Raw genomic sequence first — 24,023 nt, 5'->3', positions numbered from 1 at the left:
CTCTCTTCCCCTGTCTTCCTTCCTTCCTTCCTTCCTTCCTTCCTTCCTTCCTTCCTTCCTTCCTTCCTTCCTTCCTTCTTTCCTTCCTCCCTCCCCTTCATTCTTTTCTTGATCACCAAAAATGGGCCCTTGGATCCTGCAAATATAATATGATCACGGTTCTTGGGGAAAACAGTAACCATTAACCCATAACGGATATGTATAGATGTACCTGGATTGTGTCACCAAAGCTGTAGAAGATTTTCTTGGGGTGGGTGGTGACAAGAGAGGAAGGGAAGAGAAAAATTAGGACAGATGACAATCCTGTGCTTTCACGGTGGTTTGTTCCCAGGTAGACATTGTACCAAACATTCTGTGGGGTTTTATCTAAAAGGTTTTCTTCAGCATTGTGAAAATACATCAATGCCACATCCATGCTAACTGATAGCTGCACATGTTTTGAAGAAAAAGAACTGTTTCTAAAAAAATAAAAATATTAGACAGCCAGCAGATGACCTTTAGGCGTAACGTATAACACAGCCCCTGAAGTTCCAATCGGTCTACCGGGCAGATGCTGGCCTGGCCAGCACAAGCAAATTCCTTGAAATAAACCTCTTTAGGCACTCACACACCCTACTGGTTCTGTTTCTTTGGAACACTTAACAGGACCAGTGGGGATGAATGTGACCACGCAGTAAGCTACAGAAGAGAAAGTGTGTGGAACTGTCCAGTGCCCATGGCACGGCTGTGTGAAATCCAGGCAGTGAGTACCATGGGCAAACGACTCCGCGCGCAGTCTGTGGTCCTACGAGATGGTTACATTTCAGAAAGCAAGGACTTGGGCCAGAATTTGCTTTGTATCCCTCTGTGTTTGTACTTGGTAATGTGCACACAGCTTCATTCAACAGGTTGGAACAAGTCAGCAGTGCCTGCAGAGCTGTAGAACAGATAGCTGTTTCTTTATTACTCCAGGGCGTGACCTACCCTCAAATTCCTTAGCTGGTTTGCATTCCAGGGCCACGCTGAGCAAAAATAGCACCCCTGGAGCCACTAGAACCAAACCAGGCAGGCAGCATGTTTGCACTGGGGGACAGTCAGGGCAAAAGAGGATGGGTGCAGGCGATGGGACAGTAGGGTGCTGGTGGTTGGCCTGATCTGAAGTCTGCACTGCAGAGACATCGGCAGCTTCACAGCACACAGCAAGGACGAGCTGCTGAGGGTCCATCCCAGTGGGCTGAGCACACAGAGGCCTTGCCTCTCCATAGCCCGCCTTGCTTCCTCCAGCGTGTTCTTTTATTGCTTTTTCCTCTTTTACTCAGCCCAAGCTTGCTCTGCAGAGCCAGTTTCTCCCCCATTCTTCACTTTTATTTTCTTGAATAAACTTTGTCACTGTTTAAAAAAAATCAGATGGCCTTGCTGTGTGAGGAGAACTCCTCAGGGTCAGAGGACACTGGATACCCACGGCCTTCAAGTTGTAGCGCATCAGAACCATCAGAGAGCTGGCTGCAATCCAGATCCCTGGACTCTGCCTCAGAGTTGCTGATCCACGTGGTTTTGGGTGGACAGAGCTGGAGAATCTGCCTTTCTAGCAAGCTCCCAAGTGACACTGTTACTTATGGTCAATCTGGGGCCCACACAATGAGAACCAGCACCCAGACCACTAGTTTCCATCTCTCTGGCCGGTTTCAGAGTCACCTGGAGAGCTCTAACAAAATATCTCACTTAAATCAGCTTTAAAAGCAAAAAGGTTTCCCTTGGCTCACAGTTTCGGTCCAGGGTTGCTCGGTCACATTGCTTGTGGGCCTGTGACACAGCCTCACATCCTGGTGGGCATGGGTGACAGAGGAAGCTGCTCACCATTGGCACCCAAGAAGCAAGAGTGACAGGAGGGGGCTGTGGTCTGTAGGTCCTCTGCATGGACGTGTGCTGCTCTAACTTTCTTCGCTAAGCTCCAGCTCAGACAGTTTTCTCCACCTCCCAGTAGCACCAGGGGCTGGGACAAGCCTTTGGGGAGCATTCTAGATCCTGGACTCCTCCACCAGCACACAGGGCCTATGTTACCTACACTGGAGCTGTCATCTCTGGTTTAAAGTGCTGTTCAGGGCTGGGGATATAGCTCAGTGGCATAAGCGCCTGCCTGGCAAGCGCAAGGTCCAGATTTCGATTCCTGGTACCCAAAATAAATAAATAAATAATAAAATAAAATGCTGTTCAGAGCTGGGAGCAGTTATATACACCTATAATCCCAGCACTTTTGGAGGCTGAGGCAGACATATTGCAAGTTCAAGTCCTACCTGGGCGACTTAGTGAGACCTTGTCTCAAAATAAAGCATTTTTAAAAGGGGCTGTGGAGGCTCTGGGTTAACTCCCCAGTACTGAAAAGGCGGGAGGTGGGGGTGCAGATTTTCAGGTAGTTTAGAGGCAGTACCTGATTAGGCCTGGAGTTGAGAAATCACACTTTGGTTTGATAGGTCTTGATTTTTATGCCCCTGCTGACCCTTTTGAGAACTTGCCAGTGACTCCCGACCTGTCTCCTCTCCTCCACACTCACACAGGCACAAAACACAGTGTTTTGCCTCCCAGCATCCCATGTGCAGGAGCACAGCAGAGTTAGAGGAAAGAATGCTCAGTAACCCTGACTTCAACTTAAAATTAACCTTTATAGGGAAGTCAAGGTTGCAGGGATGCTACTGTGGGAAGGGAAGTGGTCAGCAACCTAAAGAAATTTTAAAGTCCTTCAGAGAGGTCCTTGCTCCACTGGGACAACCCAATCTGTGTGGGACTCACAGTAAGAATTTCTCTCACTAGAATAAATCCAACAAAGACTTATTTTTTTGTAATGTATAAATAAACCCAGGCTATCTGATTCCAAAGCTGTGTGGGTTTCCCCCCTGTTATACCATAAGTATCAGGCTAGGCAGATCTTTAGTGATTTAATAACTGTGATTAAATCGTTGAACTATAATCAAAGGTTGTAATTTAAAAACAAAATTATTGCATTCACATTCCTAGCACTCTGCTGAAGGGAAAGCTAAGAAAAAGAGCCTTGTTTTCTGGTCATGGGGAAGGACTCCCAGCCAGGCAGCAGCTAAAAACAAGGCAATCAGTGATGAGAGAAGAGACCCACAGCCTCGCATCCAAGGTCAGACTGGGCAGCCCTCAGTGGCTTCTTGGCAGGGACGTTACCTGGGCTCTAAAGGCCAGGGAGTGTTGATCGGCTGGACAAATAACTAAAGATGTCCTAAAAATTCCTCCTGTCAAGTCCAGCACTCGGAGGCTGAGAACAGTTTCCCCTGAAGGTTCTTCCAGCTCGGGTCCCAGGACTGTCCAGAGGAAAGCCGCAAGCAAAGGCCCTGAGGTTAGATGGAACCACAATGAACCTGTTTGTCCAGGAGTCTTCTGCTGCAAGCTGTGAATGTGTTCCAGAGGAGTAGAAAGGAAAAACGAAGATTCCTAAAGTGCTGAAAAGATTGATCTTACTACTGCCAGCAGTGTGATCCATTGTAAGAAGGAGGCAATAATGTGGTTAATCCAAACTGCTGAGGACAGAACAGATAGGAATCTGTCCGCCAGCTGTGTTGAGTATCTTCTATTTGTCTCACCGCCCAGATCTGTTCTCTGCCGTGGGCTGTACAAGGACCCTCTGAGGAGACACAGGAGGCAGCCAGAGGACGGAGAGAACAAAAACAGGACATCTACTCTTCCTCCTGCCCTTCTCTCCTTGGGTGCTGAACTCGGGCACTGGTTGCTTTGTGCTACTTTCGTGGCACCTGGCCCCAGACCCCTGCAGGCAGTTCTTTGCAGTGGCCTCTCAGGCCCAGCCTCCTGCTGGCGCTGGTCCTTAGATGTCCTTCTCCTGCTGTCACCAGCATAGAAAAATGCAGGATACCAGTTAAATTTGCATTTCAGATAAATGAGGACTACGTTTTTAGTATAAGCATGTTCCAAATAGTATAGCTTCAAGTATATTTATAAATATGCTAAAAATTATTCACTGTTTACATGAAGTACAAGTTTGACTTGGCTTCCCTTATTTTTATTTGCAGGATCTGATAACACTGACTTCTTCCCCTTAAGCCAGTCTACAGGGCCGGGGATATAGCTCAGTGGCACAAGGTTTGGCCTGGCAAGCTCAAGGTCCTGAGTTCGACTCCCGGCATCAAAAAAGAAAGAAACAAACAAAAAAAACCCAGCCTGTAATAGTCCCCTGATTAAAGCTTCTCAGCAGAGCCCTTTGCCAGATCCTCTTTGTACATAATGAGACTTCTGATTCCCACAGAGGTTGTCAGTGTTGGAGTGGCTTGCTCTGCCCCTGGGCATATACCTTGGCCAGGCCCAGCCCAGGTGCCCAGCTGGGCCAGCATGGACTGCCTCTTTGGGGCGTCATGCTCAGAGGCCCTGAGGGAGGCCCTTATGGGAACCAAGAGCTGCTGGTCTTCTGCACAGCACAGAGCCCAGGCTAGACCACAGCCGAGAACCAGCAGGACTTGACACAACCTTCCCCACAGGTCTCCACGGGGTACAGAGAACTCACGGAAGCACTGGAGCAAGAGGTAGTGCAGGGCAGCAAGGCAACCTTACTGTGGGATCCAGCCCCCACCTCCCCCGTGGCCTTGACTGCTCTGAGCTTAAATTTCCCCATCAGCACCTTGGAGACCTGCCTCCCTGTTGTTGGAAGGCATGCCAAATGGTAAGGATTATAATTAGAGTTAGTTGTGTATGTCTGCCTCCCCTTGAGGCTGAGCCCCTTGAGGGAGAAAGAAGACTGACGTCCTTTCCACTTCTGTCATCTGGGGATCTGGCCCAGGGACTGGCTTGGGGCAGTGCTTAGGAATGTCACTGGAGCCTGAGCTAAACAGAGATGACCATCTGACAAAGGTCACAGAATGGCTGAGTGGGTGAAATCACTGCAAGCTGAGCTTCTGATCAAGAAGAGCTTGTTTTGGGAAGACAGATTCGGATCTTCAAAGGCTCTGAGCTAGATTTTGGAGCCTAAGTACAAAGTTCAGCGGTTAGCACCATCACTTTGAGGACTTTTCAGCTATCACCCCCCCCCACACACACACATATACACACACCTTGTCCCCATTATGTGCATGTGACCCAACTTTACTGGTGAAGTAGGTACTGTAAGGCAGGGGTGGGGGGCAGGTACAAGGCACAGCTAGAGAGGAGAATTTTATTGGAGTGGGAGTAATAGGCAGGACTCTAAGGGTAGAGACTGCACGCTTGCCCAGAGGCAAGGAGTTTGGGCTCATATAGGGGTAGAGTTGCCCGACTGGTATTGCACAGGAGGATTTTATTTTGGTGTGCAGGAGGCTTTGTTTGAGTGGGCAGGACACCTTTGGTGGACCAGGCCAGAGCAGGATGCTTGCCAGGAGGCAAATTAGATTAAGCTGTCTTGTCAGATGCAAATTAGATTACAGATGTCTGTCAGGGAGGCAGGGTTGGCTTTGTAGTTTGGCCAGGGGGCTGGGACTGGAATGGACTCTAACAGCTACGAGCTTTACTAGCATTTGCTGCATGACCCAGTGCAGGAGATAGAATGGTGCAGGCCCCTCCAGGCTGCTTTCAGGCTGCACACCTTCTGCTGCTTAAAGCACTTGCTCTTCTGGCCCCTCCTGGCAGGAACAGCTGATCCTGGCTTGTTTCTCCGGCCACTGTCCTCTTATCAGCCTGGGATATCGCAAGGAAGGTCAGAGGGATTTTGAGGTAGGTGGCAGAAGGGGCTCATGTAGGTGACCCAAAGTGCAGCCAGGCACCCCGACTCCCAGGAGACAGAGCTTCTGAAGCCCCTGTGCTGCTGAGGCTCGCTGACTCCTCGGTGGCACGGGAACCCATGTGGGCTCTGGCACAGGCCATCCAGCACAGGGCTCGTCTGTGTTTTGCAAAATAGACAGCAACACCTGGTTACCCGAAGGCCAGAGCTTCCTGGCCTGTTACCTCCAGGGAGACCCCATATTCCCACTATGCTGAAGTCAGAGGCTTGGAGCTGGACCAAGCAGACCAGAACAAATGAGAGATCAGGGAGGATCAGAACCACCTTGCAGATCCAGAGTCCTAGCCCCTGCTGTGGGGGCACAAGCCGCAGACCTGTACCTGCTTCCCTGCAGAAAGGCAAGAAGAGGGGTAGAGGCTGGGATGAAGCTGCCTGCACAACCCTACCATGTCAAGGTGTGACTTTGAGTAGCCATATCTCTGAGGACGTGGGCCCCTGTATGTGGCTATAGACCTGCTGGAGGAGAAGGGGATCCCAGTGACCACAAAAACATAGCGGCCCTATGCCCAGCTCCTCCCTGCTACTCATAATGTGTCCAGTGGGTGCCTCCAGGAACTCTGTCTCCTAGATTTGTTTTAAAAAGAACTTGTGGGACAACTAGTATCTCCTTCTCCCTCTTTTCCAAGCCCTCTCTGCTCCCTCATACTGGAATGCTGGTTACAGCCACTTGCATCGCCTTCTTTGCCTTTTTCTGCCCCAGGATGCTGAACTTCGAGCGGAACTTTGCACCTGGGGCACCTGCCACCTAGGAGCTAGGAGTCTGCTCACTCTCCACCTCACAGAGTTATTCCAGACCCAGCTCGGTTCTCAAATATCTCCCTCTCTGTGTGATCTCCTTTCCTCGACAGAATTAATTACGGATCTCTTCCCTCGGGTTTTGGGGACATGCACACTGTGTTAGTTGGCGATTTACCTGCCAAACCCATCACCCCACCCACCACCCGCCCCAGGAAGACTGAGACCATGTTGCACTCACCGCACAGCGCAAGTCTAAGGACAGAAGGAAGGAATACATGAGGGATTAATTTCTACCTAGACTGAACAACTGAAGGGTGCACCTAATGCACCACAGGCAGGGGGCATTAGGCATGTCAACATCTCCTCAATATCCACTGAGTATGTATTGCAGAACATGCCTCACATTCAATTTGTCAACATCAAGGCCCAAAATTCACCCGGTCTCTTGCTGAAATCCAGAGGGAAGGAGTGCCATTCTGGGATCAACAGCGGTTGGAGAACTTGTTCATGCACCAGGCTCCACCTTTGCTGAGATAACTTAAATGAGTCAAAGACATTTGACTTCCAGACAGGGGACAGGGGCTGAAATCCAGGCTCCCCGACTTCTAGGTGGGCCCCCTCAGCAGCTGACTTCTGCTCCCCGCCCTCTGGTCTCCTTATTTGTAAGAGTAACTGAGCATAACAACGGATATGGAAAAGCCCTACTGGAAAAACACATGCCCAGGGGAACTTCAGCAAGGGCAGCATCCTGCTGAGTTGCTGCACTGTCCTTCTGTATGTTATGGTGCAACAGGGAGGCCTCCTCAGGGGCCAGGTCCATAATCTTGGGCTCATTGGCCTCCAGAATGGTGAGAAATAACATTGGTTATTTTATAACTTACTTAGTCCGGGGTATTTTGTTATAGCAGTGGAAACAGACTATGACACAGGCCCTCGACGGTGTGGGTGATACCTGCACACACTGGAGAGGTGCACCTGCTTTACTAATTACACTGATCCCGATGCGCATGCCATCTGGAAACACACCCCCAAGTAACGCCCAACCAGCTACCTTGGCATTCTGTGGCCTGGTCAAGCTGATATGTAGAATTCACCACAACAGCACTGTTCTGATTTGGAAATGAGTGCATCAGGTCCAGGCTGTTAACAGCTCTCCCTCCTTCTTTTCAACACCTGAGTCATTAGAACCCCATCTCTATCTTTTTTTTGTCTTTTTGAGACAGGGTCTCACTAGGCAATTCAGACTGGTCTTGAACTCACTTTGTAACCCAGGCTGGCCTCAAACTTGCAATAATCCTCCTGCCTCAGCCTCCTGAGTGCTGGGATTACAGGCGTGCACCACCATGCCTGGCTTAGACTCCTTCTCTAGAGTTGGCACTTCAAGTTTTCTTGTAGATACCTCGACTTTTTAACTCCTGCTCCAGTCAGTTATGAGTAAATTTCAAGCTGGGTGTGGTGGCACACACCTGTAAGACCAGGACTCTGGGAAGCTGAGGCAGGAGGATCATAAAATTGTACCTGGACTGGGCAGCATAGCAAGGCCCTGTCTCAAAAAAAAAAAAAAAAAAAAAATTTAGAAAGGGCTCACGATGTAGCTCATCTCAAAGACCTTGGGTTCAAGACCCAGGACCAGCCCCCTCACCCCCAGACACACACAAAATAAACTTTCAGGTGTAGGATTGGGACACATGCATTACTTAACATATCCGAGTACACGAATGGTATGGGGAAAGTTACTACAGAAAGAAGTCAGTTTTGTTTTTTAAAAAGTTAATATAAGATTTATTGAGCTTCCATAGTTTTGGTTGAAGGGGGCATGAAGAAATGTCACATTCCCAGGAAGTCTTTAAGACATGTGTTACTGACAGTTTATTGCTGCTGACCTTATATTCTATGGTTGTTCATCATAGTAGCCTCCTTGGACAAGATAATCCACAGCAAGAGATTTACTCACAAGTCTTGCAAAGAATCAATAGAGAATTGTCTTTCCAAACTGTGTAAGTATATTAATTAACAACCACACTTGCCAGGGATATAGCTCAGTGGCATAAGTGCCCGCCTGGCAAACGAAAGGTGCTGAGTTTGATTTCTGGTACCAAAAACAAAAAACAAAAAACAAAAAAACAAAAACAAACCACACTTGTCAGTTATCATTTTCAAGTCTTTTTAATTGTTTTATTTTTCATATATTAATACTAGATGGAAATATGTAAAAATCTCTCACCATGTGTTAATTTCTCCTTGTAATCCTCTTCTCTTTGTTTTAAATATCTTAAGGCTATTTAAGTAGGTTCTATATAGCTTAGAATTATTATGTCTTTCCAGTGAAGTGAGAGTTTTGCCATTATATTGTAATCCTCTTTATTGTTAAGAATATTTCTTTTAAAAATGTATTTTGAGACTTCTGAGAAAATGGTAGAGTGGTGAGCAGTAGCAAATCAGTGTCTCTAATATTTGGAGCCCAGACACTGGAATATAGCAATGTGGGGAAAAGAAGGAGGGAAGTACAAGGATCTGAAATGAGAATTAGAGCCCATAGGGAGAGAGAAGAGAGGAGCCTCAACACAGAAGAGGGAGGTGGAAAACGGCACTTTCTCCTGGAGTCACAGCTCACACCGTGAAAGAGGCAGCTTGAACCCACAGGGACATGGTGACAATGAGTGACTCCAGAGGCCTCTATGGAAAAATGGTCCAGTGGTACCAAGCAGTGGATGGTGTGGGCTTCAGTGTCTGGTGAGTGATTCCAATTCAAATGATCCAGGAGAGCGCAATTGGCCAGTTGCCATTTTGGAAAGGGGGGTGACTGAAGCTAGGGCTCAGAGTAGCAGTGGGTTGGCCCCATCTAGAGGCTTCCAGTGTCAGGGTGAAGCTCAGTGAGGGGGAGACACCCAGAGTCCAGGAGCTGAGTTCAAGCTGGCAAGAGGCACCCAGAGTATTATCAGTTGAAAAACTCAGGTCTCAGCCTTACAGCCTAAAACCAGAATCAGCCTGAACTTTAGTGTAGTTGAAAGGGCAAGCTTGCTAGGATTATCCACCACCTTGCCATAATTCTACTGCAGGCTTGCTGGGATCAACCAACATGGATCAGAGACATGCCCTGAAGTGGACATTTGTTTTTCCTCTTTGCTTTTTTTTTTTTTTTCTTTTTCTTGATTGTTTGTGCTTGTTTTTATGTGTGTGAAAATGGTTTCTGGGGTTTCTTTTTTGGTTGTTTTGTTCTGTTCTTGTTTCAATTTCTTCTTTCTTTCCTTCTGTCCTGTCTTCCTCACTAGTTTCCCAAAGCTTGAGTAATCTTCCTTTGTCCTTCAGCCTTGCTTCTAATCTCTTTCTCTTCACCTATTTCTCTGTTTTTTCTCTCTTACCCTTTTAATTTTCTCCCCTGAGAATAAAAATCACCATATTGAGGGAATATTTACTGCACAATTTTCTGGTTTCTTTTAGATTTGGTTATATAACTGCAAATCTAGTTCATATGATTAAAGGTGGAAAAGTAATAGTTACCAAAGTTTGTCATTTTTAGGCTATGCTTGATGCTACTGTTATTACTAGTTGTGCTACTCTTGCCAAGGTGGCATAGTTATCCTAATCAGTTGTTCTTCCTTGTACGCCAAGACTGAGATTGCCTGAGGATCATAAGCAATACTATAGGCTAGTGCCAAAGAACCAGACGCTGGGCAAAGTGACAGCAAGTTGTCATTCCAAATAAATTGAAGAGGTAGGATCTTACAACAGACTCAAAATCCAAAAGCCAGCTACAACTGGAAGACATTTTTCTAAAGTAGTCATTTGCTAAGGAGTTCTGAATACTAGCAATAAAGCTGCCTACCATAAGCAATTTGCAAGCATCAACACAGAAATTAAACTAAAAAAACAAAACATTGAAAATGAGAAGACACAGAAGCAAGATGCAACCCCAGGCTTCTAGCTTGGCCACAACACCAGAATATGCATTCTTCTCCGGTGTACACAGGATATTCTTCAAAACAGATCACATACTAGCTCATAGAATGTGTTTCAGTAAATGCAAAGGAATTTAAATTATCCCATGTATATTATCAGACCGTAGTGCAACAGAATTAGAAGTCAATGGCAAAAACCAAGAAACTCATTAATATGTAGAAATTAAATAATATCTTCCTGAAGAACCAATGGGTCACAGATGAAATTAAGGAAGAAATTAGACAGTTTCCACAATTAAAATTAAATGGCAATGCCATTACAACATACTGGAACTTATGGGACACAGTGAAAACAGTCCTAAAAGGAAATTTATAGGAGTGAATACCCATATTAGGACAGCAGAGCAAGCTCAAATAAACAACCTAATGTTGAACCTCAAGCTTCTAGCAAAAGAAGAGCAAGTCAAGCCTAAAGTTTGTATGAGGGAGGAAATTATAAAGATCAGAGTAGAAATTAATGCAATAGACACTAAGAAAACAATACCAAGAATCAGTGAATCAGAGTTAGTGCTTTGAAAGATTAAGTAAAATTAACAGACCCTTAGCAAACCTTATTTAAAAAAATGGAAAGAAAAGACTCAAATCCATGTAATTAGGAATGAAAAGGGTGAAATCACAACAGATCCTGCAGAAATCCAGAAGATCATCAGCACCTACTTCAAGAACATGTTTTCTAATAAGATGGCAAATGCAGAAATGGACAGATTCCTAGGTACATATGAATTACCAAAACTGAACTGAGAAGATATGAAAATTCTAAATAAACCAATATCAGTCAGTGACATTGAAGATGTAATTAAAAACCTACCAACAAAGAAAATTACAGGGCCTGAAAGATTCACAGTGAATACTACAAGAAATTTAGAGAACACATAATGCCACTATTTCTGAAATTTTTTAATGCAATTGAAAGGGAAGCAACACTCCCTAACTCATGCTTAGCAGCAAGCATTACCTTGATACCAAAACCAAAAATGGATCCTACCAAAAAAGAAAACTACAGGCCAATCTCCCTAATGAACATTAGAAGCAAAAATTCTCAATAAGATACTGGCAAACAGAATGCAGCAAATCATGAAGAAAAAAAAATTTTTAAACAAACACACATACATTTACCAAATAACAGAACAATACAAGCAATACTGATATTCAGACAAGGTGATAGGAAGTTAACAATTGTTGTATGCCAGGTGTAGTGGCGCATGCCTGTAATCCCAGCACTGGGGAGGCTGAGGCAGGAGGATCGTTGCAAGTTTGAGACCAGCCTGGGCTACAAAGTGAGCTCAAGGCCAGCCTGAAATGCATAGCGAGACCCTTTCTCAAAACTACCAAAAAAAAACAAAAAACAAAAACAAAAAACAAAACAATGGTTGTTGTATTACATATTGATTTCTTCAAAGTGGTTACTCAGGAAAACAAATATAGACAGGTAAGATTGATCAACTAATTAATCATTAACTGTTCCTTTCAATAAAGCAATAGAAGTCAGTAGTACAACTATGTTAGCTATCCTTTATGTACATATAAACATAATTTTTCCCTTTTTTCTTTTCCCTTTTCCCTCATCCCAGTTGCTCTTTACTTTTGAGCATTTTCCTTTTGTTTTACAATGTCTATCACGTCTCCTAATTTTATTCACTCTTTCAGGTTCTTACCCTAGTGAGACAATACGTTGTTTATAATCATGAAGAAAATTATACACTATGACCAAGTAGTATTCATCCCAGGGATGTGGAAATGGTTCAACATATGCAAATCAATAAATGTTATTACATCTTATTAACAGAGGCAAGGACAAAAACCATATCATCATCTCAATAAAAGTGGAAAAAACATTTAACAAAGTCTAACATCCATTTATGATAAAAATCCTACAGAAAATTGGAATAGATGGCCTTTTTCTCAATCCTATAAAAGCCATCTTTAAAAAAAAACAATGGCCAACAATATACTAAATAGTCAAAAACTGAAAGTTTTCACTCTAATATCAGGAACAAGACAAGAATGTCCACTATCACGACTCTTATTGATACAGTTCTAGAAACATGAGCCAGAATAATTAGACAAGAGAAAGAAATAAAAGGGTTCAGGATAGAAAGGAAGAAGTTTAATTATCATTATTTGCAGATGATGTGATCCTCAACATAGAAGTCCCAAAAATTCCATCAAAAGGCTTATAGATTAAATAACCAAATTCAGTAGTGTAGCTGGATACAGAGTCAACGCTCAAAAATGAATAGCATTCCTGTACACAAATAACAAATTTACTGAGAAAGAAATTAGGGAAACCACACCTTTTATAAAAGCATAAAAAATGAATTAGGAATCAGTCTAATGAATGATATAAAAGACCTTGAACACTGCACTATTCTGAAAAAGGAGATCAAAGAGGACATCAGAAAATGGGAAGATATCCCTTATTCTTTTCTAGGAAGAAACAATGTAGTGAAAATGGCCATACTTCCAAAATTGTTATACAGATTTAATGCAGTTCCAATCAAAATACCAGTAGTATATATCACAGAATTAGAGAAAACAATCCTAAAATTCATTTGGAACCAGAAGACACCTAGAATAGCAAAAGCAATTCTGGGCACCAAAAGCAAGGCAGGGAGCATCACAATCCCTGACTTTAAATTACAATCTACCATGATAAAAATAGTATGGTCCTGGAAAAAGAATAGACCCCAGGATCCATGGAACAGATTACAAGATGCAGGAACAACTCAAACACACTGAGTCACCTTATCTTTGGCAAAAGGCCCAAACACCTTCACTGGAGGAAAGACAGCCTCTTTAATAAATAGTGCTGGAAAAACGGCTTTCCACATGCCAAACACTAAAACTAGACCTATGTGTCTCACCGTGCACTAAACTAAAATCAAAATGGATCAGAGATCTAAATATTAAAACAGAAATACTAAATCTGCTGGAAGAGAGAATAGGCAGAACTCTTGAAGACACAGGTGTAGACAAAACTTTGCAAACAAAACCATGATCACACAGGAAATATTACAAAAAGTCAACAACTGGGATCTCATCTTATTAACAAGCTTTTGCACAATGAAAGAAACCACCCCCAGAGTGAAGAGACAACCCACCGAGTGGAGAAAAAATACCTCAGATAAAGGACTAAAATCTGGAATATATAAAGAACTCAAAAGATCCAACCCCCCCAAATTTAAAGACCCAGTCTAAAAATGGGCATATGAAATGAATAGACACTTCACACATGAAGAAGTACAAATGGCAAATAAATATATGAAAAAATATTCAACACCACTGGTCATTCAAAAGGTGCATATTAAAACAGTGCTGAGATTCCATCTCACCCCAGAAGTAACGGCTGTTATCAAGAAGTCAACCAATAACAAATGCAGGTGGGGCTGTGGGGAAAAAGAAACCCTTCTTTGTTGGTGGCAGTGTAGAGTGGTAAACCACTATGGAAATCAGTGTGGAGATTCCTTGAAAAATCTAAACTAGAAGCTCCATTCAACCCAGCTATTTCCCTTCTTGATGTCTTTCTGGGTTTTTTGTTTGTTTGTTTGTTTTTGTTTTTTTCTGGTACCGGGAATCGAACTCACGACCAGGCAGGCACTGTGCTGCTGAGCTAAATCCACAGCCCCTTGGTGTCTTTCTGAAAGAATTAAATTCATCATACCAGAACCATTTATACACAACAATGTTTACAGCAAGACAATTTGTAATATCTAAATCTTGGAAACAGCCCAAATGCCTTTCAACTGATGAATGGGTAAAGCAGATGTGGGTTTTTTTTTTTTTTTTTTAATATATACCAATGGAGTACTACTCAGCCATAAAGAAAGACAAACTTCAGAAATTTCTATGTAAATGGATGCATCTTGCTACTGTACTCTTTAAGAGAAATAAATGGGATACCCATGTTTAACTATCACATGGTTTTTCTGGTGTGAGAAACTGAAAGTGTAAATAAGGACCAAAATGTATAATAGATATTGAGAAATAGGAAGAAAATGTTCAAATGAGCAGGGGAATCAAGAAGAGGGGAGAGGGAAAGGAAGGAAAGAAGGGAAAAGAGAATAGAAAAAAATAGAAACAAAGCTTTTGTAAATAGGGATGGGAAGAGGGGTAAAAGAGAGGTCAAGGAATTGGGGAAAAAAAGAATCAAGATTCACCACATACAGGTAAAAACTTCCTATGATGAATGTGATCATTATAGGTATCTTCAATGTACCAATAAAATTAATTTTAAAAAGGGTTTGGTCTGATGTCAAATTTTCTTGGTTACGCTTTTATTTTCTGTACTTTTTCATTCTTTTATTTTCAGTTTTTGTGTGTTTTTTGTTTGTTTTGTTTTGTTTTTTGAGACAGGGATTTGCTATGCAGTTCAAGCTCTCCTTGGACTCACTATGTATCCCAGACTGGCTTCAAACTCCTAGCAATCCTGCTGCCTCAGCCTTCTAAGTGCTGGGATTACAGGCATGTGCAGCCACATCTGGCCTATTTTCAATTTTAATACCCATATATTCTAGGTGTATCTCAGCCAAATAGCAGATAGTTGACTTTCATTTGTTTTTTGATCCATGTCTTCTATTATTATTATTATTATTATTTTATTTTAGCCTATTAGTACATGTGTGTGGTACTTATACTTATGTTCCTTGTGAGAAGTTAGTACATGTATATAACACATTTTAATTCCTTTCTCAGCCCCTTCCTCCCTCCTGCCGCCTGCCACCCTTCTCTCTCTTTTTTTTTTTTTGTCTTTTGAGACAGGATTTCGCTATGCAGTTCAGACTGGCCTTGGACTCACCATGTAGCCCAGGTTGGCCTCGAACTCATAGGGATCCTCAGCCTGCTGAGTGTGGGGATTACAGGTGTGTGCCACCATGACTGGTTCCATCTATCTCTTGATCCCCTTTCTTTTCATTTTTTTGTACATGTTTGCAGTAGCTGATTTTTTTAATCTATGCTGATAATCTCAATCTTTTAATAATAAAACAGAAAAATTAAATTTATTATAATTTTGATGCATTTGGACTTATTTGTTCCTGTTTTAAATTATAGGTGTAACTATATTGCTTTGTGCTATCTTCCCTATTGTTCTTTTTGCTTATCTGTCATGGTTTTTTTGTATATATTGTAACGATTAGAAAGAATTTTAAAACAGGATTGGAATAAGGGAAATTGGCTGTAAGGTTTACCAAGCAGGAAACAATACTCAGTTTAACAAACTCCAACACTGAGCAGGCTGGAGGACTGCTTTTCATTTGATCCAGCATCATAATGGTTAGAGTAAACCGAACCAAACCAGACACTTAACCAGCTTATGCACTGTTGTTCTGGAGTAATATAAAAAAAGAAAAAGAAAGGCGAGAAAATTAGTGTCTTTTCGGCCGTCTTCCAGGCAACAAGCATGTAGTGATTATCAGTTCTGTGTGAGTCTCTGAGCTAGTGAGTCTCCCAGATGACACTCCTACTCCCTGGAACATCACACAGAGAGGCAGACAGGAGGTGACAGTACAGACCTGAGGTTTGGCCTGGTGGCTTTAGCGAGGGTGGGAGGGTGGGAAGGAGCTGCTCTCAGCTGAGATCTGCACAGGGAAGAGCAGCAGAGGGCCGTGGTCCAGCAGAAAGAACCACAGGGGACAGGTTGTATGTTGGAGCAAATGTGGCCTGTGGTGGGTGAGACAGCAGCAGAGCGGCCAAATGGCAGAACGAGGGCTCCAGGAGCAGCAAGCGGGAGACAGAGAGGCACATGGGGAAGGGGCTTGAAGGCCTCGGTGAGAGCTGGATTTGCATAAGGGACATATCATGATCTGACATTATTTTGAATGTTATCATTCTGTAAGGGGAACAGTTCATCCCAGATTGCTTAGAATTGTCCCAATTTAGCACAAAAATTTTTCCATTTTAGGAAATGCCCCCCCCCCACCTCCCAGCAAACTGGGACTACTGGTCACCCTAAGTGTACAACAGGCATGAATCTTAGTTCACATTAAGGTCTTTAGGAACCATCATTTTATTCCCAGGAGCTCAGCCTCATTCTGCCTTAAGCCCCTTCCTTCCTTTAAGACCATTACCGAGTCCCCTTCCCCTTCTAGGGAAACGAGGGAATCCCTAGTTCACATTTAGGGCAAGGGCCTCTAACGGGCGTAATTACATAGGTGCCTTGACGATCAAGACCATCTAGTCCCTCAATAACACTCTGCCTGTGCTGCAGGTCAAGTCCCCAGGCTGCCAACCCCTCTGATCTGGGCACCTCTAACGCCTGTCACCTGGAGCCTTGCGGGGATTCTCACTGCTCTCAGGAGCCACAGAACTCTGCCCTCCCCAGTGTGACATAATCTCAGCTCTGGTCTGCTGCTGTGTCTAGAGACTCTCTCCCACCCCTTCCGGGCACGCCGCAGGAAATTGTCTCTGAGTCAGGCTTCTGCAGATGCAGAGACATCAGAATGGCTACTTTACAGCCTTCCCATCAACCCGGAACATGGGATTATAGTGTCTGTCTATCTGCTTGGAAAATGATATAAACCAAAGAAGGGAGAAATAGGGAACTTTTCTGTCACATGGAAAAACACACAGACAGGTCCAGAAGCAGTTACATACTCCAGGTGGCAGAAGACTGTGGCATTTTCTGCTACAAGCAAAAGCAGAGACAGATCAGGAAGTAGCTGTGCATGGGAGATAGCAGGAGATAATGGCTTGCATCAGAGAGATGACAGTGGGGATGGAAAGAACCGGACACTTGTAAGATGCACCTGCAAGCAAACACATGCTGGTGGAGGCAGGAGATAAAGGGAGAGAGGCAGTCAGGGGTCTCCTGGCTTGCATATGGCATGGAAAGAACATCCCTCTGCGTTGGAGATTGGGGCATGTGCCCACATGCCGGACAGGACTGCAGAGCAGACCCTTATTTCTGCCTGGAGTGGGGAAGCTCTGATTTCGGGCTGTACAGTCCATCTGGGAACTGTCTTCCCATGGAATCTGTGGCTGGAAATACCCCAAAAGCTGTGGCAGGTGATTTCCCATGAGAGAGTGCCCCAAACCATTCTTACACAGGACTAGATGGGATGGTAAGAAAGAAGCACTAATACCACGTGGTCAGGCCAGAGCGTTCTATCAGGGAAGCTCACTTACTGGGTGCTGCAGCTCATCTTTGTGACAGGCACATCTGCAGTGAGGGGCCGGGGGATGGAGCTGACATGGGGCTTAAGGAATTGTGGCTCAGAGCCAGGGCCAGTTTATTTCAGTGTTCAGAGTAACAACCTAAACATCGTTATCAGTGCCTGGAATGTTCAAGGCTCCAGCCTGCTGGGAAAAACCCGAAGCTGGCTGAGTCACAGGCGCTCAAGTCACTGATTTTTTGTCACGACCCAGAAAGGCAACGGGGGCAACTGGGGAGCCCCACATTCTGTCGCATGAGGGGGCAGGAACACAGCCACCACTGGGAAGCTGGCAGGAATACAACTTGCGAAACCTCACAACGTGACGCACACAAGTGAACACACAAGTTGTACTTTTCTCACAGCTACACAAAGGCAAGTCGAAGCCTCTGAAAGGAGTTCAGGAAATAGGATTTAGCCTCAGTTTACATTTTTCTAAAAAAGCTGTTACATCTTTAAAGACAGGTGGGCCAGTGAGACAAACTCCTTCATTAATCTTTCCCTTTTATATTATTGGAAGTCAGCAGCTGATTCTTTACTAGCTCCTGGCCCATGAAATGATAGTTTCAGGGAAAAAAAATCTATGAAAGAATTCTCCCAACCCCACCCCCGCTCAGAGAAGAAACTCCAAGAAGACAAACAGAAACCCAGGGCTTGGATTCTCTGCTCCCCACTTTGGCAACGCCCATCAAAGAGAGGGTGGCGGTCAGGGTGGGACTGAGGAGCAGGAGATGGAGTTGTTCTGGTGCGAGGGGAGCCAGGGGAAGTAGGGGAGAGGGAGGGCGACAGGAGCCTGGGAAAAGGACAGAGGTCCGGAGAAGTTAGGAATTATGCAGAGGATGCCATTAACCGCTCCCAGATGTGGAGCCTAGACTTGCAACACATATTGGGTTTTTTTTGTTTTTTAAGCAAAGTCTTGTTATTGCAGAGTCAGAATTGTAGTGAGCTGGGGAAGCAGCGGTTCCCTGTCTCCCCATTGTGGGGGGTGGGAGGTGGAGGGGTTCCTCTACAGGCCCCCTGAGGGGAGGAGGTCTCTATATAGAGCCACAGTCCCAGAAGGTCAGAACAAGGTGTATCCTGTAGCCGGAAAGAGGCTTCCTGGGTGAGGTTCAAGGCCTGGGGATCTACTCATCTTCCCCATGCTGAGGCCCAGAAGTGACCACAGAGAAGTGCTGGTAGGCAACCTGGGCTCCTCCTAGCTCTCCTAGGCCCTCATACTCCCTAGACCGATGTTTCCTCGTCCTTTGCATAAGTCATCCACCCACAACACAGGGATGGACTGCAATCTTGGATCCCGCTTGAACTGCTCCAAGCACACTGGCCACCACCCCTGCACATTTCCATGAGTCTTTGCTCCAGAGAGGCTACCCCTAACCTGCCACCATGGGGGGAAAATGGTAGGCCTGGGACAGTAAGCCAAGGTTGCTCTGCGCAGCCCACAATTTTAAAACTATAGAAGGGGTAGAGAGAAATAAAAAACAAGTCTCCTTTCTTCCCTATTCCTCTCAGTTTCTCACTTGAGAGTAAACCCTTTCTTGCCCATAGAAATATCTTGCTGCCATAACAATTGCATATAATATTATTTTTCAAAATGTTTAAAATGGCATTTGTTCTACAAGCTGTTCTGTATCTGGTGTTTCACTTTGTAATATATCTTGGAGTCCTTCCTATCTGAATGCATGCACAGTATTCCATTTGTGCCCCTGATGGCTAATTTTGCACCGATTTGTCAGGGCCAACAGATGCCCAGATTCTGTATTTGGTTGATTATTCTGGATATTTATATGAGGTGTTTTGGGATAAGATTTACATTTAAATCAGTAAATTTTGAGTAAGCAGGTCGCCTTCCATAATGTAGATGGGCCACATTCAATAATTTGAAGACCAGAATAGAACAAAATGTTAAGCTTCCTCAAACAAGAGAGAATTCAGCCAATAGGCAGCCTTTGGATTTGAACACAATGCAGGTCAATCCATGAATCGATAGCCTGGATACTCTTGGACTGGAGCTGCTACTTCTTCCATAGACTCCAGCCTTCAGCCCTCCCAATCAGACTGTGGGCTTGCCAAGTCTCCACAAATTACACAAGACAATCCATATGTGTGTGTGTATATATATATATATATATATATATATATATGTATAACATGAATGAGTAGGTAATTTCTTTGTATTGCTGAGTAGCATTCCACAAATGGGTGTAGCATAGTTTGTTTGTCTACTTACCAATTGCTGGACATTTGATTGTTTCCAGTTTTTGACTATTGCAAATAAGGTACTATGAGAATTTGTTCATATATATACACTGAATTCATGTATATATATATATATATGTATGAATTCACACACATATATATGTAAGATATGAATGACACATTTTATCAGAACTACATTAATTGCCAGGCATGATGGTGCACATCTATAGTCCCAGCACTTGAGAGGAAGAGGCAGGAGGATTGCCATGAGTTAAAGCCTAGCCTAAACTAGGGAGACCCTGTCTCAAAAAAAAAAAAAAAAGAACTTCATTATTTGACATTTAGGTTTTACATTCTCCTGTTATCATGAACCATGTTGCAATGAATAACCTTGCGTATATGTCACCACACACATCCCATGCACATTTTCTAACCACTGGGCATTTTGTTTCAGTATAAAACAATTGAGAAATTCATCTCCACAAGCAACAGCTAGCTAGCTTGGGTATGTCTTGCTACAAATCTTATTTTGAATGTCATTGGTCATTAGGAAAGTGCACATTGAAATCATAATGAACTTTTTTACACCCACTAGAATGGCTAAAGTTACAAAGATTGGGCATTGTTATGGTTTATATCTAATATGTCCCCCAAAGCTTTGCACTATCCCAGGTGAAACTTTTGGGTGACTAAATCATGGGTTTGTGATACCGGGTCAATTCTCTGACTAGATTAGCATAGTTCTGGGTGTGGCTAAATGAATTTACTGAAGGCAAAAGGCCTACTCTGGGTGTGAGTGGCAGCAACCAATAGGCTTGTAGCATGAATGAAAAAAAGGGAAAAGGGAGATTCACTGCTTGCTTCCTCCCGCCTGCCCTGCCATGGACTGTTTCTTCTCTACCATGACCCTCCGGCCATGTAACCCTGCCTTGGCACCAACAGACGATAGACTGGACTGAAACCTCTCCAGACAGTGAACTAAAATATACCTTTTCTCCTTTAACTTGTGGGTGTTGTGTGTATTTTGTCCCAGCAATAAACAAGTAACTAAAACAGTCATATTAAGTATTGGTGAAGATATCGAGTAACTGGAACACATCTATCCTGTCAAGGGGAGCATGAAATGGTATAACAACTTTGCATAATAGCTTCTTAAAAAGTTGAAAACAAACCTATGATATGACCCTGTCATTTCATGCCTAGGTATTTATTTCCCTAAGAGAGATGAAAGCATATACCTACACAAAGACTTTTGAACAAATTCTCATAGTACCTTATTTGCAATAGTCAAAAACTGGAAACAATCAAATGTCCAGCAATTGGTAAGTAGACAAACAAACTATGCTACACCCATTTGTGGAATGCTACTCAGCAATACAAAGAAATTACCTACTCATTCATGTAACAACAAAAATGAATCCCAAAGTCATTGTACAGAATGAAAGAAACCAGATAAAATGTGTTTAAATACTATGTGAATGCATTTATGTAAAATTCTGGAAAATTAAAATTAACTTATAGTGACAGAAAGCAAACATGGATTGCCTGGAAACCAAGTGAGGAAGGAAGGAAACTCTTGGAGTGACAAACCACTCTTTTTCATTGTTCATTGTCCTGGTTGTGATGCTCATTTCACAGCCATATAGCTATGTCAAAACCCATCAAAGGGTACACTTAAGAGATACACACTTTGCTGTATTTCAATTATATATCAACAAAGGTAGAGAATTCTTGAGTGTCAAAAGTGAATATTAATCTTTTACTTTTTGTAGTCCTTCTAGAATAATCTTTATTTTCTCCTTGTAAATGAAGCTTCAGAGGGATCAACCAGAGTCTGTCCCATACTCAAAAAGGCAAAATAGAAAAGCAAGTTAATATTTTTTTTCAAAATATGACCCAGTTGCAAACTTACCCTGTGTGTGTTCCACTAACCTTCACTCTACTTTGCCACCTCATCTCGGAGCCCCCTCATAAGGCCACTTAAGCTGCTCCTTGCTGAACTATCAGTTTCCCAAACACAGCAGCTGTGGTTACCATGAAACCAGCCGCAGAGTCTCCACAGCAGGAGGTCCCTGCCAGCCTTGAGGGCAGAAACTCAAGGACGCCCAAGGGCTAGTGCCCCTCCCTGACTAGAGCTGAGCTCTCCTTGCAGAAGACAGATGACTCAGTACCGGAGTTCCAGTGAGATGTCAGCTGAGAAGCTGGGCACTCCTCACCACTTGGTGGCCTGACCAGATGCCCACCTGCCAGGCGCAGACAGGCCCTTGGCAGCTTCCCAGGCGCTGGGCTGGAGGCTAGAATGGGTAACAGCCCGCTCCTTTCCGAAGCAGATGACACCTGTTGCTGTCAGCACAGGCCAGTGGCTAGAGGAAAATGGATGCCCCAAGGAAGGAAGGAGAGCTGCACCCTTCGAGGTGGGACTGAAGGGCCTGCAACAGTAGCTGGTCCAGCACTCCTCTGCTTACAAGAAATGGCCGGGGCCTTTTGCACAGTGAGGCTGAACCTCATGTCCTGGAATTGTCTAGAAGTAGAAGACTCAGGAAAACTTTGATATCCTCCATGCATCTTTCACTGACATTCCTGGTTTTGGGTGCTTGGAACCCTTCTCTCCCTCCCCAATCCAGGGCACTCCCAGTCCTCCCAAGCCTAACAGAAGGGTCTTCTGGGCTCAATATGCTTCTTTTAGACTTCAGAGGACAACATTCTGTTTTATGAACTAGACAAAAAACATTAGCACATCCTGCTTATCTCCTACTCACCCAGAGGGATCAAATCTTAATGCAATCCACAGTATTTATTATTTGTTTAAACTATAGTCCGGGTGTTTAGCAAGTCCAAATTTGCAGGATAAAAGAGATGCTTAAAAGCTGATCTCTTGCCGGGCATGGTGGCACATGCCTGTAATCCCAGTACTCAGGAGGCTGAGGCGGGAGGATCGTTGCAAGTTCGAGATCAGCCTGGGCTACAAAGCGAGCTCAAGGCCAGCCTGAACTGCATAGCAAGACCCTGTCTCTGAAAGACAAAGAGAAAAAGAAAAAAGCTGATATCTTGAAAACAAAAAGACAGAGGACTCTCTCTGTGTTCTTTGATTTTACTTGTCCAGCTGCCCCTTTATCATCCTTGTTTGCAGGCTTGCTACAACTCACGGACACAGGGTCCTCATGTCCCCTGGAGACTCACATACTTGGTCAAGCTTAGCTATTTGTCTTGATTTTAGAGTTCAGCAAGTGCTGTAAGACTGGATGCTGAGGATAGCAGAACATTTTGTTCTCATTAAGATATATTTGGAAGATTCTATCACTGAAAGTACCATAGGAAATAAACTCAATAAAGAGAAGCCCAAGATCAAGCCTTGGTCAGGTATTAAAAACCAGCAAGTACAAAAGAGGTCAGGGGCCTTATTTTCCCATGTCCAGAATGTGGTTGAGACTAGGGGCAAATTTATTTCGCCCAGTTAGAAAACGTTAGACACTCATTGTCAAGCTCATGGGTACATGTACCAGAGCACTCAGGGGCCATGCTTCATATTTTCCAAAATGATTTGGAGGACACAGATCAGACCGGGGTGCTGCTTACCCACTAGACCTAGTAGTAAGGGTCCCACTGGAGAGACAGAATCTATGGGAGCTAAGTGTAAGAGCTGACTGCAAGCACCTGGCTCACACAGGCTTGGGTGAGTCCGAAATCTACAGTGCAGGTGTGTCATGTGGGTAGAAGCTACTGCCCATAGGTAGAACTTCTTTCAACTGAGAAATCAAGGGCACCAGATTATCTAGAATAATCTGTTTTACTCAAAGTCAACTGATTATGGGCTTTAATCCCATCTACAAAATACCTTCCCAACAATACCTAGAAGATTTGAAAAGAGACTACTGTTCGCTCAAGCTGATAAAAAGGCCATCCCAACCAATTCCAACCAATTCCACCTGTACCTTCCGGCCTAAGCCATTTTCAAAGATTCCCTTGGGAAGTCTCATAGTTCCACTGGTGAGGCCACAGATGCCACAGACCACAGATGTCCCCTCTGGTGCAACCCCAGGAAAAGCAGAGCTTCTGAGCTGGGTGAGCCCTTAGATACTCCTTATCAAATCCCTTTATGTGTGTTGAGGAAACTGAGGCCTGGACCAATGAACTAACCAAGACCAGCTAAAAACGAATGGAGATCTTCCACCCAGAAGAATGGGGAAAGGAATCAGAAGCAGGAGAGGATGCAGAGACAAAGAA

The 24,023-nt window shown here is 44.0% G+C and overlaps 1 pseudogene; it reads right to left on the bottom strand.

Annotated features, from left to right (window-relative positions):
• Positions 1 to 21,794, bottom strand: part of LOC106150266 — a 30,573-nt pseudogene extending 8,779 nt beyond the window's left edge.
• Between the last annotated feature and the right edge of the window lie 2,229 nt (positions 21,795 to 24,023).

This window comes from Chinchilla lanigera, unplaced genomic scaffold (assembly GCF_000276665.1).
Source record: "Chinchilla lanigera isolate Chin_1 unplaced genomic scaffold, ChiLan1.0 scaffold00068, whole genome shotgun sequence".
Classification (NCBI taxonomy): Eukaryota; Metazoa; Chordata; class Mammalia; order Rodentia; family Chinchillidae; genus Chinchilla; species Chinchilla lanigera.
The sequence above is the reverse complement of the archived record's forward strand: the minus strand, read 5'-3'. Positions and strand labels throughout refer to the sequence as shown.